This window comes from Callithrix jacchus, chromosome 13, assembly GCF_049354715.1.
Source record: "Callithrix jacchus isolate 240 chromosome 13, calJac240_pri, whole genome shotgun sequence".
NCBI classification, from domain to species: Eukaryota; Metazoa; Chordata; class Mammalia; order Primates; family Cebidae; genus Callithrix; species Callithrix jacchus.
Window position 1 is genome coordinate 64,739,076 of NC_133514.1, and position 18,613 is coordinate 64,757,688.

Here is an 18,613-nt window from a genome sequence, read left to right on the forward strand (position 1 = left end):
TGTACTTAAGTTACAGTAAGCAAGTTACGCCCAGTAAGTAAGTTAAGCCCAGTAAGTAGGTTACTTCCAGTAAGTAGGTTATGCCCAATAGGTCAAGGTAAGTAAGTTACAGTCATGCCCTGCAAGCTATGGTAAGTAAGTTACAGTTATGCCCTGTAAGCTATGGTAAGTAAGTTACAGTTACACCCAGTAAGTTACCAAGTGTAAATACTTAAGTTAATGTTTTATAATGAAGGTAACAACGGTCCAAAATGAACACAATCAAGCAATAAACCATAAGAAGCCGAAAGTGGACACAATGCCTCCCAAGTCCTCATATCCATAAAGTAATGTCTGTTAATTATTTTGAATAACATATAGTCCCTCTCTCGATTCCTGCTTTCCCTCAGTTCGACTCCCCCAACCGGGGATCTGTGTCTGGGCTCAAGCTCACCGTATGGTGAGGCCCATTTCCTAGGGGCCTCACATGGGAGTGATCCCCACAGGTCTCCCTTAGGGTACTATTAAAAGTTCATACATAGACTGATGAAAACATAAATAAGGAAAATATTAGCAGTTAAAATGGAAGAATTAGATGTATGTTTACTAAATATATGTTGAGTGAAAAAGCAAGTTTCAAAGGGATAACATATATACTGTGCTTTTTCTTTTTTTTCCCTGCCTCAATACTGTGCTTTTAATGTAAATTTTTGAAAGACTAAAAAATTATTTATGGAAAAATACGTAGAAAAAGGATGGATAGACTGAGGATTAAACCTTCAGAATGATATTTTGGTATTTTGTTTCTAAAAATACTCTTTATATTTATTTATTTATTTTTGAGACGGAGTTTCGCTCTTGTTGCCCAGTTTGTAGTGCAGTGGCACGATCTCGGCTCATTGCAACCTTTGCTTCCCAGGTTCAAGCAATTATCCTGCCTCAGCCTTCCAAGTAGCTGGGATTACAGGTGCTTGCTACACGCCTGGCTAATTCTGTATTTTTAAGAGACGGGGTTTCACCATGTTGGTCTTGAACTCCTTACCTCAAGTGATCCACCCTCCTCAGCCTTCCAAAGTGATAGGAATACAGGCGTGAGCCATCACGCCCGGCCTCTCTCTCTATATATAGATATGTATATTTTAAAATGAGATGAGACCAATTTGATTTTATTTTTGAAAATTTTAGTTTATTAGTAAGTCAAGTCTAAGTTTCGTTTGTTTCAGTTCTTAATTTTGCTGGATGCTGTAGCTAAAAGGGAGACCTCACAATGAGAGATCATAGAGTCTAATAAAAGAAGTATGTTTTTTTTTTTCTTTTTTGAGATAGAGTTTCGCTCTTGTTGCTCAGGCTGGCGTGCAGAGGCATGGTCTTGGCTCACTGCGACCTCCGCCTCCTGGGTTCAAGTGATTCTCCTGCCTCAGTCTCCCAAGTAGCTGAGATTACAAATGCCCACCACCAAGCCTGGCTAATTTCTTGTATTTTTAGTAGAGACAAGGTTTCACCATGTTGACCAGGCTGGTCTCCAATTTCTGACCTCAGGTGATCCACGCACCTCAGCCTCCCAAAGTGCTGGAATTGCAAGTGTGAGCCACGGCGCCCGGCCAAGAAGTGCTTTTCTGATGGATGTATGCTGGTTATTAACCTCACCTCTTAACCCTCATCTTTGCCCTGTGAGGCTGGTTTGCTTCTGCACACTGTATTTCTCCTTTGCCAGTTGGCTCCCTGTTGGCTCTGCCAGTAGGAGGCACTAGAGGGAGACTGGAAGGCTGGATCCGGTATCTGACTTGCTCTTTCCTGTTTGATACTGTTCTACCCAGCAGGCTGGAATGGGATGTCGATTTCTGTATCACTGTTTGATTCTAGTGTGCATTCAGTAGTTCCCCTTTATCCATGGTCTTGCTTTCCACATTTTCAGTTACCTGAGGTCAACCATGGTCTGAAAATATAAAATCAGAAATTCCAGAAATAAGCAATTCATAAGTTTTAAATCGCACAGTATTCTGAATAGTGTGATGAACTCTTCTGCCTGGGACTGAATCGTTACTGTGTCCAGCATCCCCACGCTGCCTATTCTTCCCACCCAATTAGTCTCTTAGTAGCTGGCTGTTATCAGATCAGCTGTCATGGTATTGTGGGGCTCTTGTTCATGTAACCTTTGTTTGATTTCATAATGGCCCCAAAGCTGAAGAGTAGTGATGTTGGCAATTCAGATAGGTCAAAGAGAAGTCATCAAGTGCATCCTTTAAGTAAAAAGGTGAAAGTTTTCAAGGAAAGAGAAGAAAGCCCTTTGCTGAGGATTCTGGGATCTACAGTGATGAGCCATCTATCCATGAAATTGTGAAGAAAGAAAAAGAATTCATATTAGTTTTGCTGTCACACCTTAAACTACAAAAGTTAGGGCCACAGTGCATGGTAAGTGCTTAGTTAAGATGGAAAAGGCATTAAATTTGTGGGTGGAACATGTAAATGGAAATGTGTTTGAATTGGCAGCAGTTGGTTTCAGTGCTATCTGCAGTTGAAGGCATCTAGTGGGGAGTCTTGGAAAGTATTCCTTTGGATAAGGAGGCTCTGCTGTATTTCTAACAACAGCAAAACGACTCTGTACCTTCCTCAGGGACACCTGTACCAACTGGTCATAGCACCTCTTTAAAGGTCTGGATCATAGTTCCTTGGGACCCCATCTTTAAGTCATTTTTTTTCATCGTTTCCCCTCTTCTAAAGGGGTGGTTTATTATGTGGTTTCTGTTTTCAGATTGGATTCTAAAACAGTGTGTTTACTCAATCTTGATACTTATTTTTCGATCTCATTTACCAATTAAGTAACCATTTCTATTGAAATTTAGCTGGTCCGTTTCTCGTATTTTCTGATTTGGATCATTTCTTACAGACTAAATTGGAGGCATTCATTTTTGTATATTGAACAAATGAATTAAAAATCTGTTGAATTTAAAGTAAAGTAAAACATTATCATCTTTTAAGGATGCAGATGAGTTTGTTGGTACCACACATCATTTCAGCATTAAGAACAATGTAATGATGGAAACAGCTCCCACATCCAAAATCGGTTTTCACATTGTTCCCTCTAGTTTCTTTGGGAAAGCATTTCATATTTTTCAGATGTCACCTTTCCTTGGAAGGGACAGATTCAATAGGTGTAATTAGAAAAAAATAATTTCTAAGGGGTATATCACCAACAATTATTTTTCATCAGAAGAAGTGTATAATTTCTAAGGGCTATATCACCAACAATTATTTTTCATCAGAAGAAGTGTACAACTTTAAAACAACACTATTATTATTTTGTAAAAGAAAAATATGAAACTCATTCTTAATTTTGACTCTTCTAAGCACTCTGTTTCAAGGTTATCAGTGACATTTTGTTTTGTGTCATGAGAATATACTCCACAAATATGCCTAGGTAGGTACACAAAAGCTTCAGCATGTGCTAATATGCTAGAGGTGTATAATGCAGAGGACCTTTGTTAACTCCCTCATGTTCTCAAACTTCCACTCACCTTCAGTACACCTTGTGTTCCAGGTGTGATGTGTGATGTGTGGATTTTTTCCAGGGACCCACTAGGATGTTATTGTCAATAGACTAATTTACAGTGAGTGAAACTTAATTTCTTTCTTCTATTTTTAGGAAAAGTAAATATAAAAGTAGAAGTTTTTTTTTTTTTTTTTTTGAGACAGAGTCTTGCTTGCTCTGTTGCCAGGTGCCAGGCTGGAGTGCAGTGGTGTGATCTCGGCTTACTGCAGCCTCCACCTCCCGGGTTCAAGCAGCTGTCCTGCCTCAGCCTCCCAAGCAGCTGGGACCACAGGTGTGCGCCATCACGCCCAGCTAATTTTTGTATTTTTTAGTAGAGATGGGGTTTCTCCATGGTCTGGATCTCTTGACCTTGTGATCCGCTGCTGCCTTGGCCTCCCAGAGTGCTGGGATTACAGGCGTGAGCCACTGTGCCTGGCCAGAAGTAGAAGTTTTAAGGGAAGTCTACAACACCTTTTTCAGAATGCTTGGGACTTAGTTTATAAACTTCTAGATTTTAGCATTATATGGTATGTTTGCTGTGTAACACGTAACATGTACTTCGAGACCTGCAGCTACACCCTATAAATAAATACATTAATACTTCTGTAGCACAGGAATAATGCTAAGGGGATAAAGACTATGTTCTGTATGTAGCTTTTGGTTTGTTCAGAAGAGCATTTATCACTAATGAGTTTGCTGCTAACTTATTAAAAAGAACTGTTTTGGAGTTGGGAGTTTTTTGGATTTTGGAATTACAAATAAGGGATTGTGGACAGATGAGTGATTTTCTCTTGCATGTCAAAGGATCATCTTTTGTACCTCCTGAGTCATTTACCTTACTTTTGGAAACCGTTGCTTTAAGTCATCAAACAGGAGCTTGTGCTTTTCAAGTACCTGAAGGGAAACAGCTTTTTTAGAACATTCCTCCTCATCTTTCTAAACCTATTTCCTTACTCACGTATTTTCATACGGCTGCACACCATTTAGCTTGTCTTTCTTATCATATCTGGAAATATAGTTATGGCAATTTAACCATTTGCTCAGATGGAACTAGGAACACAACATTTTAAAAAATCTTTGTACGCCTGTAGATTAGCTCTATGTAGTGTAAACAGGTTCTTGGGAACTAGTCTGGTACCTAAGTTATCTTTAAACATTTGTTTCTGAAGGAAAATGGGTTCTGAATTCCAAGCAACTGGCTCTTATAAAATGAACTTGTGGAACATGACCAAGATAAGGTAGCATTTAAATTAGTGGAGGAGATAAGAAATGGAAAACAGCAGATAGTCCAGACATTCATTTTTGGCTTTGGAATTCTTATTTATTAATATGTTTATTACTTTTTAAAAAGCAGATTTGCTCTTGTGGATATTTGATATTTGCTTGGATTAGAATTCGTTTATATTCTCAGAGCACACTTAGGATAAGAGTATTTGGTTTTCTTCAGGGGTGGATTTATCATCTTGATGATAATTTTATTCCTAAACCAACAAGAAATGGAGCAGTGACTTTTTAATATTAAAATAAATTATTGTTTGATTTGTGACAGTTTTGCAGGGCTAGTGATAATGAATCCCGAGAGCTTTGAATTATAATATTTTACATCATGGTGCCTTACTCATCCCTCACCCTCCAGTTTATTTGCAGGGGATATTAGAAAAGGCAGTAGCTTAGGAGTCGGGAAATTGAGGATTTTATCAAGTGAGCCTATTAACTAGGGGAATGGATTAACATTTACTGACCTTCAGTCGTGTCAGGCATTGAATGCTTTATCTCATTGTTGTTTGTTAGGCTTCATTTTATTGATGAAAAAAATAGGCCATGAGAAATTAACTTGCCCAAGACTTCACAAGTGGTAAGTTGATGGTGGAGATTCAAATCCTGGTCTGTCAGTCATTTTTTCCCCCCCAGTTTTGAGCCTTCATTTGTCACCCATAAAATGAAATCAGAGTAGTTCAAGGCATACAGGTGTTCTGCTTCTTAAGTCAAATAATGAGTTTTTACCTGTAGTGCAGTTATTTCAAAATGTATGGCATTCTTTTTTTTTTTTGAGATTAAGTCTTGCTTTGTCGCCCAGGCTGGAGTGCAGAGGTGCGACCTTGGCTCATTGCAACCATCCCCTCCCGGTTGCAAGTGATTCACCTGTCTCAGCCTCCTGAGCAGCTGGGATCACAGGTGCATGCCACTGTGGCCAGCAAATTATGTATTTTTAGTAAAGATAGGGTGTTGCCATGCTGGGTAGGCTGGTCTTGAACTCCTGACCTTAGATGATCTGCCCTCCCTGGCCTCCCAAAGTGCTGGGAATGTGCCTGGCTTCACAATGTATTTTCTTAATTTTATGTTTCACATCAAGTTTCTACTCCTCTGTAAAAGAATGCCAAAAATATAAACAAATTCATTATTAAAATTGCCAGTTTTATGTCTAGTTTTGAAAACTTATTTCTTTTGGACTGTGTATGGCATTATGCATACTTGTAATAGATTGGCAGAGGTTTCCAAAAGAATAGTTTGTGTAACAGAAAAAACATTAAGGAGTTGTAAACTTTGGGTAACACCTTCAAAGACATTTTATTTTTTTCCTATGTAATCCTTTAGTAGCTCAAGACATTTTCTTTCTTTTTTTTTTGAAACAGAGTCTAACTCTGTCATCTAGGCTGGAGTGCAATGGTGCGATCTCAGCTCACTGCAACCTCCATCTCCCAAGGTTCAAGCAATTCTCCTGCCTCTCCAGAGTAGCTGAGATTACAGGTGCCTGCCACTATGCCCAGCTCATTTTTGTCTTTTTAGTAGAGACTGGGTTTTACCACATTAGTCAGGCTGGTCTCAAACCCCTGACCTCAGATGATTTGCCTAACTCGGCCTCTCAAAGTGCTGGTATTACAGGCGTGAGCCACTGCCCCCAGCCAAGACGTTTTCTTAATGCATAATAAGAGTTGGTTGGAAGTAGATGGTGTAGTGTTCAACTACACTATTGAAATTAACTTAACAAAGACAGTCTTTTGGGCTGTGCGGTGGCTCACGCCTGTAATCCCAGTGCCTTGGGAGGCTCAGGCAGGTGGATTGCTTGAGGTCAGGAGTTTGAGACCAGCCTGGTTAACATAGTGAAACCCTGTCTCTACTAAGAAAAGAAAAATTAACCAGTCATGGTGGCACACACCTGTAATCCCAGCTACTTTGGAGACTGTGGCAGGAGAATCTCTTGAACCTGGGAGGCGGAGGTTGAAGTGAGCTGATATCGTGCCACTGCTCTCTAGCCTGGGCCACGGAGCGAGATAGTGTCTCATTCTATCTCCCAGGGTGGAGTGCGTTTTTTTTTTTTTTTTTTTTTTTTTGAGACGGAGTTTCGCTGTTGTTACCCAGACTGGAGTGCAATGGCACGATCTCGGCTCACCGCAACCTCCGCCTTCTGGGTTCAAGCAATTCTTCTGCCTCAGCCTCCCTAGTAGCTGGGACTACAGGTGCGCATCACCATGCCCAGCTAATTTTTGTATTTTTAGTAGAGACAGGGTTTTACCATGTTGACCAGACTGGTCTGGAACTCCTGACCTCAAGCGATCCACCTGCCTTGGCCTCCCAAAGTGCTGGGATTTTAGGGGTGAGCCACTGTGCCTGGCCAGTCTTTTAACATTTTAAAATGTATCTGAGAAATATTTGAATATTAAAATAGGATTTAATAACTTATATTTTCAATCCAGTAGAGTGAATGGGGGAACATGATGCCCTAGATATGTAATTATTCTTTAAATAAGATCCACGCTAGGTGGGGAGGAAAACCACAAAAAGCCCTGGTAGAGTGAAGTGCCTAAAGAGGCCATGCCTTGTGATCACACCCAGTTGGGTTTGAATTTGAGCCTGCACTTACTAATGCTGTGTGACTTCAGGCAAGTCTCCTCTCTGAGACTCAATTTCTTCTTCTATAAAATGGGGATAACAATTGCTTACTTTTTGGAATTGCTGGAAAGGCTAAATAAAATGTGTGTAGCCTGTGTCTTCTGCTACTATATGCCCAGCCTGTGTAGCCTTGTGACCTGCTGGTACTGGAGATCCACAGCTAAGATGCCAGGATAATCTGGAAGCCTAGAAATGGGACTCTTGACATTTAGGGATGTGGCCATAGAATTCTGTCTGGAGGAGTGGCAATGCCTGGATACTGCACAGCAGAATTTGTATAGAAATGTGATGTTAGAGAACTACAGAAACCTGGTCTTCCTGGGTATTGCTGCCTCTAAGCCATACCTGATCACCTGTCTGGAGTAAGGAAAAGAACTTTGGAGTGTGAAGAGACATGAGATGGTAGCTGAACCCCCAGATTTTGGGATGCCACTGCAGGAAGACTGCGTGAGTCCAAAAGCTTGAGAACAGCCTGAGAGACATATGGAGACCTCATCTCAATAAAACATTTTAAAAGTTAGCCAGACATAGTAGTGTGGTCCTATCTACTTGAGAGATCAGGATTATTTGAACCTGAAAGTTTGAGGCTGCAGTGAGCCATCATTGTGGCATGCACGCCAGCTTGGGTGATGGAGTAAGACGCTGACTCAAAAACAATATACATTTCAGGCATGTTAAGTATATTTACATTGTTTTATAAAAGATTTCTGGAAAATTTGCCATACACATTAAACAACTACCAATTTTTCCCATTTCTTGGAATTTTCAAACACCATTCTGTTTTCTGTTTCTAAGAGTAACTGCTTGATATAGCTCATAACATCTCTGTTTGTGGCTGGCTGATTTTATTTTGCATAATGTTATCAAGATTTACCTTTATCGTTAGAATATTTTCTGCTTTTTTGCAAACTGAGTAAATATTTTGGTATTTTTATATTTCAAATTATATCTTGAACTGTTTGGTGACAGAAATTTGCATTTCTTTTACCTATTGGCTTTCAGTAACAATGGTAAAATAATTACGGGTATGCAAATGATTCTTCTTTATATGACCATATGGGTGAGAGTTTATGTGCTGTATCCTATTGCATTTATTATTATTATTATTTTGAGATGCAGTCTTACTCTGTCAACTGGGCCGAAGTGCAATGGTATTATCTTGGCTCACTGCAACCTCTGCCTCCAAGGTCGAAGTGATTCTCCTGCCTCAGCCTTCTTAGTAGCTGGGATTACAAGCACCTTCCACCATGACCAGCTAATTTGTGTATTTTTAGTAGAGATGCGGTTTCACCATGTTGGCCAGGATGGTCTTGATCTCTTTACCTTGTGATCTGCCCGCCTCAGCCTCCCAAAGTGCTGGGATTACAGGTGTGAGCCACCGCTCCCGGCCTGTTTGTATATCTTAAAAAATGCAATGAGAAATTTGAAAAACTTTGTTTTCAAATTGAAAAATCAAATTTCAAAAAATCGTTTTTGATCGCAGCTGGGTGTGGCGGCTCACACATGTAATCCCAGCACTTTGGAAGGTTGAGGTGGGCAGATCACGAAGTCAGAGGTTCAAGATGAACCTGACAAACATGGTGAAACCCCATCTCTACTTAACAATACAAAAATTAGCCAGGCTTGATGGTGCACACCTGTAATCCCAGCTACTTGGGAGGCTGAGGCAGGAGAATTGCTTGAACCCAGGAGATGGAGGTTGCAGTGAGCCGAGAGCCCAGCATTGCACTCCAGCCTAGGTAACAGAGTGAGACTCCATCTAAAAAAAAAAAAAAAAAAAAATCTGTAGATTGCCCTGAGAAAGATAAACATCATTACAATATTTCCTAGGATTACAGGCACCTACCACCATGCCTGGCTAATTTTTGTGTTTTTAGTAGAGACTGGGGTTTCACCATGTTGGTGAGGTGAGTCTTGAACTCCTGACCTCAAGTTATTCGCCTGCCTCGGCTTCCCAGTGGGCTGGGATTACAGGCATGAGCCTCTGTGCCTGACCTAAATCTGTAAATTTTAATGTCTTTTTTTGTCTCCTTGGAATTTCGACTTGAAGTACATTTAAGAAATGTGAGTGTTTGACTTAAGATGTATAATACTGCTTATTATTATTTTGCATAATATTTTGATTTCTTATGCTCTTGTTTGATTAATATTTGCATTAAATGTCTACTTCCATCTTGCCCCTTTCAGTGTTTTTTTTAATCAGTAGATCTCAATTGACTTTTGTAGAAAAAAAAAGATGGATCTTGGTTTTTAAACTTTTAAAAAACTTATTTGTTGAAAGTATGTCTCTTGATTTAAAAGTTAATTTTATATATGTATTTAAATAGTTTTCTGAAAGAGAAAGATGTTATATTTTTAATTATTTTATTGGATTCTTGCATCTTTATTTCTTTTTTCCTCTCTGTCTTGTTTTGTGTCTTTAGAGTTTTATATTGATAGGCTTTTACTTATTTCTAATTTATTTTTGTGTATCTGTACAGTTTTTTTTTAGTGGTATCTTGGGGGTTACATAAAACCTGTATAAAAAACAACCAGTATATTTTTAATTTGGTTCAAAATAAACTTCAGTTTAATAAAAAATTTTTTTTCTTACATATGCCCTGACATCATTGATGTTGGTAATTTTATTTATATATATATATAAAATATATAATATATATATATTTTTTTCTCTCTTTGCAAACTTCCGCTCCATGGTAATTATATTTTTACATTGTATATTCATTAACAGATATTTCTGATTTCTGTACTTCTATTTTTCAAATATTAGAGGATAATTTAAAATGTTTTCTGCACCATTATGCAATGCCACAAGATTTCATTTTTTTGTATGTGCATATCTTTCCCTGAAAATAATGTATTTTTATTTATGTTTTTTTTTGGAATTCCTTTACTTCCAGTTTAAGAAACTGCTTTTAGCATCTTTTATATGTAGGGAATATGGAATATGCAGTGCCTATTCAGAAGGTTGGGTTTTTTTTTTTTTTTTTTTTTTTTTTTTTTGAGACTGAGTCTCTGTTGCCATACTGGTGTGCAGTGGTATGGTCTTAGCTCACTGCAGCCTGCACTTTTCAGCTTCAAGTGATTCTCCTGTCTCAGCCTCCCACATAGCTGAAATTACAGGCATATATCTGCATGCTCAACTAATTTTGTATTTTTAATAGAGACAGTGTTTTACTATGTTGCCCAGGCTGTTCTCAAACTTCAGGCCTTAGGTGATCCACCCACGTGGGCTTCCCAAACTGCTAGAATTACAGCTGTGAACCACAACACTCAGCTTAATTTTGTTTCTTCTTACTAACCAATAATCACTTTCTATGATTGTTTTATGTCTGTGGTACAGCAGTCTTTCTGCTGCTACAAAACTTACCTTTTGTCTCAGCGGACTCAAATTATCATTTAAAAGAATACCACTATTTCAGAACTTTATGTAATGAAAGACCGCAACCAGTGTCTGTAAAAGACCGTATCATTCAGAAATAAAGATGTATAAGGCAGTATTTTACTTGTCTTTTAACAACAACAAAAAATATAAAGAACCAAGCTTGGTACTAATATATTGTAGCTGGTATTATTAATAACAACAATCCTATTTTCGTTAATTTAGTATTTCTCAAGAGTAAGGAATGTGGACTTTACCAACCAGCTGGTAGGTCACAAAGGCTTTGCCCTCATTAGGAATTTTAATTAGAATTGAGGCAGTTTCTAAACCAGTTAAGTATTTTGATGGTGCAGAGAGAATAAGATGGATTGTTGGTTAACCCTCCTTAAGTCTCTAATACTTTTTGTTACATTTGATTTGGGGTTAAAGTTGAATGAATCCTTAAATTAGAATTTCTTAGTTTGTTGCATGACATCAACAGTTATGTCACAATAAATAATTGCATTTTAATAATGATTCATCACTTGTAAATTTTTTTTTTTTTTTTTGAGACAGAGTTTTACTTTGTCACCTAGGCTGGAGTGCAATGGGGTGGTTTCGGCTCACTGCAACCTCCACCTCCCAGGTTCAAGTGATTCTCCCGCCTCAGCCTCCCGAGTACCTTGGACTACAGGCGCATGCCACCACACCCAGCTAATTTTTGTATTTTTAGTAGAAACAGGGTTTCACTGTGTTGGCCAGGCTGGTCTCCAATTCCTGACCTTGTGATCTGCCCACCTCAGCCTCCCAAAGTGCTGGAATTATAGGCATGAGCCGCTGTGCCTGGCCAATTTGTAAATTTTTTTTTTAATGTTAGGTGAAATCTTAGAATTTGGGAAAGTTTAGGGTATAGCTAGGCACCATACTAGTCTAGTAGAAATGTTTTTTTTTTTAAGTTTTAAAATTTGTTACCTAGTATTTAAATATGCAAGTGAATAAATCAGTAATATAACCAATAACTGGAATCCCCCTAGAAACAAAGCATTACTAATGCATTTGAAAACCCTGTGTAGTATTTCTCACTTGCATTCCCTCTCTTCCTCTCCTAAGGTAACCAACTGTCAGAAATTAGTTTTTATCATTCCCATAGGTTTCTTTATATTATACATTTTTCTATATTTGTAAATAACATATATTTACTTTCAACACTTTGTATGTATTCTGTATTTTGAATTAAGCATTTTGGTGAAGGGTATGTCCATGTTGAATTGTGTGGCTGTCGAACATTCATTTTAGATATTCCATTGTATCCTTAATATATATATCCATTCTGTTGTTAATGAACAATTATGTTGTTGACTTTTTCCATTTGCTGTTATACAAAGTGATAATTTAGAGATTTTTGTATGGTTGTTGGAGCACTTCATATGTATTGAACTGCTTATATCAAAAACTCTACTTTTCTCTTTCAGCCATCATTTCTACCCAGAAATTTAATGTTTTACTTAAATAAACCAGTGCTTTGTGAGTTTGAGCTATTTTAATTGGGTTTCTTAAGAAATACTATTTTCATTAAATTTTCCAACAAAAAGACTTCAGCTATACAAATTCTCTAAGTTATTGAATTCAGGCAAGATGCCATTAAAACTTAGAGCAGATGGTCATTTGAGTATTAGTAGAATGAGTCAAAAGCTATCATCAGGTGGTTCATTTAACGGTGGCAGATGTCTTCATAAAGCTTAGCAAAGGAAAAGAGCATTAACTCCCTAGGGTAACATGGTATTCTATAGGAAGGAAAAAAAAAACTTGATAGGTTCAGTTAGGGAACTAAATTTTATGAAATAAAATTTTAAGGAAAAACTCTTGCCAGGGCTAATGGTTTTAGATGAAAATGAATTCAGTGGATATAGTAAGAGAAACAAAAAAGCTACCACAAAGTAAGAGATTAGTAAAATGTTGGTCTTGTTTATTTAATGCCCTTCTGTTTTATGTTTTCTTTAAGTATCAACTTTTGTTTTAAAGTCAATTAGTTGTATTCTCATTAAAAATTCTATAGTGCTCATTTTGGTAGTAGAATGGGTTGCTTTGTTTACGTTTTTCAATTCTTAGTGTTAGTCTGTTTAACAGCTGTTCAGTAGCTTTGTTGGCAGTTGAACTGTGGGAACCAAGAAAGGATTTAGACGTACTTTTGTGTGCATTAATGGTTTTCCTGAAGTATTCTTTAAAACCATGAATTAGATTTTTTTTAACCAGTTGTCATTGTGTGTTTAAATGGTTCCTTTTCAAGAAAGCCTATACGTAGATTATGAGTTCATGACTATTATCATTGTATGTTGTGGAAAATGAACTTAGAAATGAAAAATATGTAAATGAGGCAGTAGTTGCAAACTGGACTGTTTTTTCCTGTTGTTGAGTGGGGAAGTTGGGATACATTTTCCTTACGTCTTTCATCAATCAACTCACATTTGAAGAGCTGCACAGTCAGTCATTTAATTCAGGATAAACCTCTAACTATGCAGTAAATACTGATTTGTTTAGGCATTTTACTTTTTTGTGATGATGGAACTAAATCAGACCTATTTTAGACCTTGTTCAGAAACTTAGCCATTGTGTGGACATTTACTATCATTGGTATTTGCTATTGTGATATTTTTCGTTGGCTTTCCTTAAGACAGATATGGTTATTAGACTCTAACTTCAGGCATATGGCAATGAGGTTATTTTAAATCCATATGTAATCAATTCCATGTAATGTTCATTTTTGAAAAGTAATTCTACAGTTATTTCTATATTATTGCTTTTAACACAAATATCAAAAGTTTACAAAGTTAGGTACAAAAATATTCTACTTCAAAGTTTATTTATTTATATTTTAAAAGGTAAATTGTGAAACTCATAAGCAGAAAAAGATTTTGAAGAACTGTCATAATTGGTGCAGGGCTATTAAACTGAATATTAAATTTTCATAAAACTGCCATTTTTAGAGAAATGCCAACAATAACAATCCATTTAATCAGTGTTTTAAAATTCACATTTTAATACTGAAATACAGGTATACCCCCATTTAAATATAGGCATTATACACAGTTATATTCCTGGAAAACCAAGTATATATTTAAAATGGAGGAGAGGCATGCCAGATGGCATTTTTCAAAGATGGCCACACCAATCTTCATTGCATCCCACATGCTGTTCTTAGGAGACAGTGACATTCCACCTGAAGAGGCTGCTTCCCTCCCCCAGTGGACCTAGGTAGACATTTGTTACTGCTTCAGATTATAGAAGAAGTGACACTGTGAATTCTGAGGTTTGGTCACGAAAGACAAGGCAGAAGTTGCTTGTCTATGTTTGTCTATCACTCTCTCCCAGCTCAGGATTCACACCCTCCCTGCACAGGGAGCTCTAAGCCAATGCTGAGAAAACCATAAAAGTGCCAGTTAAGAGTTGAATAGTATATTTTACCATTTTGAGGAAAGTCTTTCTAAGCATGAAACAAACCTCAGAAGTCACACACATGCCTATGAGAGCACACATAGACAATGTGTACCCAGAAAACAATCTGAAAACCCTCACCAAACTGCTAACAATAGGTGGGAATGCATGGTGCCGGGGTACTTTCGCATTTTGTTCTGTATGCTTTTTGGGTTGTTTAAAGTTTTACTGTAAGTGTGTTATTAATTTTATAATTAAAAGAAAAACAAGAAATACCAATTTATTCCCTCAAATTGGCAGAGACTAAAAATACTACCTCAGTGCATGCTAAAGATGTGTCAAGAAAGCCAGTCAGATACTGCTGAAAGGGAAATATAAATGAACACAGTCTCTATAGAAGGCACTTACGGAGTATTTCAAATGCCTTCAAAGACTTTGGCCCTGCCCTCAATGTTTTAAAAAGGCACATTCAAAAATATTTGTTTGTGGTGGATAAAGACAAAAAGTTAACATAACCAATGTTAAAAATATGGGACTAATGGCTGGGCACGGTGGTTCACGCCTGTAATCCCAGCACTTTGGGAGGCCGAGGTGGGTGGATCAGGAGGTCAGGAGTTCAAGAGCAGTCTGGCTAACATGGTGAAACCCCATCTCTACTAAAAGTACAAAAATTAGCTGGGCATGGTGGTGCGTGCCTGTAATCCCAGCTACTCAGGAGGCTGAAGCAGGAGAATTGCTTGAACAGGGACGTGGAAGGCAGAGGTTGCAGTGAGCTGAGATTTCATCACTGCACCCCAGCCTAGGCTACAGAGTGAGACTCCATCTGAAAAATAAAAAAGAAAATGTGGGACTATTTTTTGTAAATTATCTTAATCCATAGAAGGAAATTCTATGCAGTTATTAAACCTTGTTGTAGAAGAATTATTACTGATGTGATAAAATATTTTATAAAGTAGTTTGCAAGGAATTGCAATGAACATTTTATATCTAAATTGCATAATACTTGTAATATAAAAACCAGAAAGATAATTCCCTGGATGTGCCAATGGGATTACCCTTTGTGGTTTTCCAAGTTTTCTACACTGAGTGTATATTAATCCTAGGGAGCAGCTGGGTGAATAGGAGAATTTAACATGAAGTATAAGTATCACATGCTATGTATGTCACTTTAAACTAAAAACAAACAAAAATATGAGGGAACCTAAGCAAATCTTTACAGAAACCAACTTTCAAATTACTTTAGTTACTTTAGTAATATGGTATAAAATTGCTATTTAGAAGTTTTTATTTTTTTAATCTTTTAATTCATAGATGAATAATTAAATGTTCCCCATATACAGTCTCTGAAAAATGGAAAACTTTTATTAAGCCCTTTGATTTCTGTGTAAGTGTTGCAGAGCTGTCTGGGATAGATGATGATTTTGATTATGATATTATTTAAATAGATGACTAGTGCATTTATTTACTAAATCTATGTTAAGATGAAGTCCAGTACAGTTCTTTATATGTACATTTTGCTTTAAAGTTTTTCAAAGTGTGTTTTACCTATCACTTTATTTCCATTTCTAGGACTTTCTAACAGTTTAGCCTCACAATGTCTCTTTCCACATGAAAGGGTTTTCTTAATTTATAGATGAGAATATTGGTCCCAGAGTAGTTAAGTTGATTTTGAATATTAAGTTGATAGTAAGTTATACAAGTAAATTCCTAAATCATATATGCTTGTTTTTACCATTTGAGGTAGCAATTTAAATACTGTATTGTATACAGGTTGGAAATCGTGTCTGATCTTGTTAATTTCTAGCCTGACTCTATAATTTATCTCCAAGTCTCTGGCTGTATTGCATGTTCCTGCTAAGCAAAGTTGCTCCTGGTTCATTGAACATATTCTGCTTTTCTGTGATTTCTTCCTTTCTTTGAAAGATCTACTTGTCCATCATTTTTGTGGAACTCTTCCTGATTCTTTTTCCTATTTAGTTTCTCAGGCGAGTTTCTATCAGTGGAGACCTGGACTTGTATTTTCTAATTAGATGTTCTTACTTATTTTTTGTTGGTGATTCTCTTCTTGTTTTTAAGCAAAGCAGTTCTGGATTTCAGTTTATTGTGCTGTTTAATTGCTAACTATCTCTGATACTTAAACTGTTTTCTCTTGAACGATCTCGTTTAGACTTTCTCATTTATATCCTCTACATCTTTTGTCTTCTGATCTATAGCCACCAAATCCTAAATATCTTGGGAGCCCATTTCTCTCAGTTTCTACTGTCATCACCCTAATTTAAGCTACCATTATCTTACCTCAACTGCTACAAACTTCTTTTAACCTGACTCCCTTTCTCCAGCCACTTTTACTTTTATATCTTTTTTCTTCATACTATAGCGGGAGTAATTTTTGTTTTGTTTTGTTTTGTTTTTGAGTTAGAGTTTTCTTAGTTGCCCAGGCTGGAGTGCAGTGGTGTAAACATGGCTCTAACAGTGTTATTTGAAAGCAGGAGAGGGAATGCCTGCAGTAGGAATAAAGAAATAGTTCTGAATGAATCAGTAGATACTCATGTCTGCTGTCCTCTGTCCCTACAGTCAGGCATTTATATGGCAGGAGACTGTAGAAGGATTGCACATAAAATATATTTGGTGTTGGGGTATCATGCTTTTTTGTAATCCACTAGGTATCCCAGTTCTTTCAGGTGTTCGTTCTCTTCCTCCTTCTTTCCCTGCTTTCCTCCTTCTTGCCTTCCCTTTCTCTTACTTCCTGATCCTTGTGCTTCCCCTTCCTTTCTTTCAAAACAGGCATATACTCAAGTTTGGCCCTTTGTTTACAATCTGGTTAGCTGAATATAGAAAACGAATAACATACGTTTTTTTTTTCTTCTTATCAGGAAGTAGGAGTAGTATATTATTTAGTAATATGACCACATTTTTTTTTTTCAAACTGTATCCAGCTTTATTAAAGATACTTTCCATCAACAATCATGGTATTTCAGGCAGGACATGGGCAGACAATCATTAACAGTATACAACAACTTTCAAACTCCCTTCTTTGATGGACTACCAAAAATCAGAAAGCCACTATAAAACCCAATGAAGTCTTCATCTGATGTTCTGAACAGGGAAAGTTTAGAGTGAGGGTTGACATTTCACATTTAGCATGTTGTTTAACAACTTTTCACGAGCCGACCCTGACTTTCAGGAAGTAAAATGAAAATGGCAGAATTTATCTGAAGATCCACAATCTAGAAATGGAATCACTGCTCTTTTGATAGGAGCCATCTCAATGGCATCACTGGCAAGACCAGATTGCCTGACACACTGGTAACCAATGACTGGGGGTCAGGTCCCAACAAATGCCTGGACTTAAGGGAGTTAAGTCTATGCTGAAAGACGGAAAGGGAGAAGAGGACATAAAAGCGAATTTGTTTTTCCATACCACAAGGCTTTTGTGTGCCAAGGTGGCCATGTGTGTCAAAGTCAGGGAATCCCTCCTCCTGGGAGCCAAGAGGAAGTCTCTCAAAACTAGAAGGGAAAGTCGTTTCCCCACATCAATCCAGCTTTGGAGACATTCTGTTAGTGACATATGCCCCTTCTCCCAAAACAACAATGAAGTGTTCTCTGTGCTAACAACATAGCTTAAAAAGAAAAAAAGGTAAAACAAAATTCTGCATTTTTATAAAACTTGATAAAAAATAGTATTTCAAACTGTACAGTCACCAGAAGTACATAGTTATCAAAAATGCACACACTTCACTTGGCATCTCCAGCACCTTCGGCTTTCTGTGCCTGGTCTGTTTTGGCATCTCCGTTTTCTGCAGGGTTATTCCCTTCCTTGCCAGCATCAGCTTTTCCCTTTTTCCCTTTGGGTACCTTCTCTCCCTTCTTTGCAGGGGCCTTTTTAGGCTTGGGCTCTGGGTTTGGAGGAGCAGGTTTAGCGGACAACCTCGCGGATCTTCTCTGTGGTTCGTCCTTCACCTTGGCTTTATCTCCTTTAGCATCCCCTTCAGCCTTTCTCTTGGGCATGGTGGCGACGGCGGCGGGACGTAGGCGCTGGGCGCGGGATGCAGCGGCGCGTGGGCTTCGGTCGGTCCGGGGGTCGTTCTCGCCTCCTCTTCTTCACACTGCTCCATATGACCACTTTTGTACTTTATTTTTTACATATATAGCATGTTATTTGATTTTTAGAACATGTTGTCTCACCTTTAAGGAATATGTTACATTCTCCAAAGGAAGCTGAGGTTGTGAGAATGAAAGGGCTCCTTTCTTCTATTCAATTATGGAAATTTTCTAAACGGATACAAAGAAGAAGATAATATAATGAACTCCCATGTACCCGTGGCCCAACTTCAGCATGGCTAATCTTGTTTTACCTAAATCCTGATTTACTTCCCCTCTGCCTCCCTCCACTTATTTTGGAAAAAGAAATTAAATACTTG

At 37.7% G+C, this 18,613-nt stretch overlaps 1 protein-coding gene and 2 pseudogenes across 1 annotated transcript in view; 2 read left to right on the forward strand and 1 right to left on the reverse strand.

Moving 5' to 3' along the window:
- Positions 1-18,613, forward strand: part of MIB1 (MIB E3 ubiquitin protein ligase 1) — a 140,449-nt gene that overhangs the window by 10,582 nt on the left and 111,254 nt on the right. The window lies entirely within an intron of this gene.
- Positions 7,447-7,929, forward strand: LOC144579021 (putative zinc finger protein 56 pseudogene; annotated as a pseudogene).
- On the reverse strand, positions 17,889-18,305 carry LOC100397559 (high mobility group nucleosomal binding domain 2 pseudogene; annotated as a pseudogene).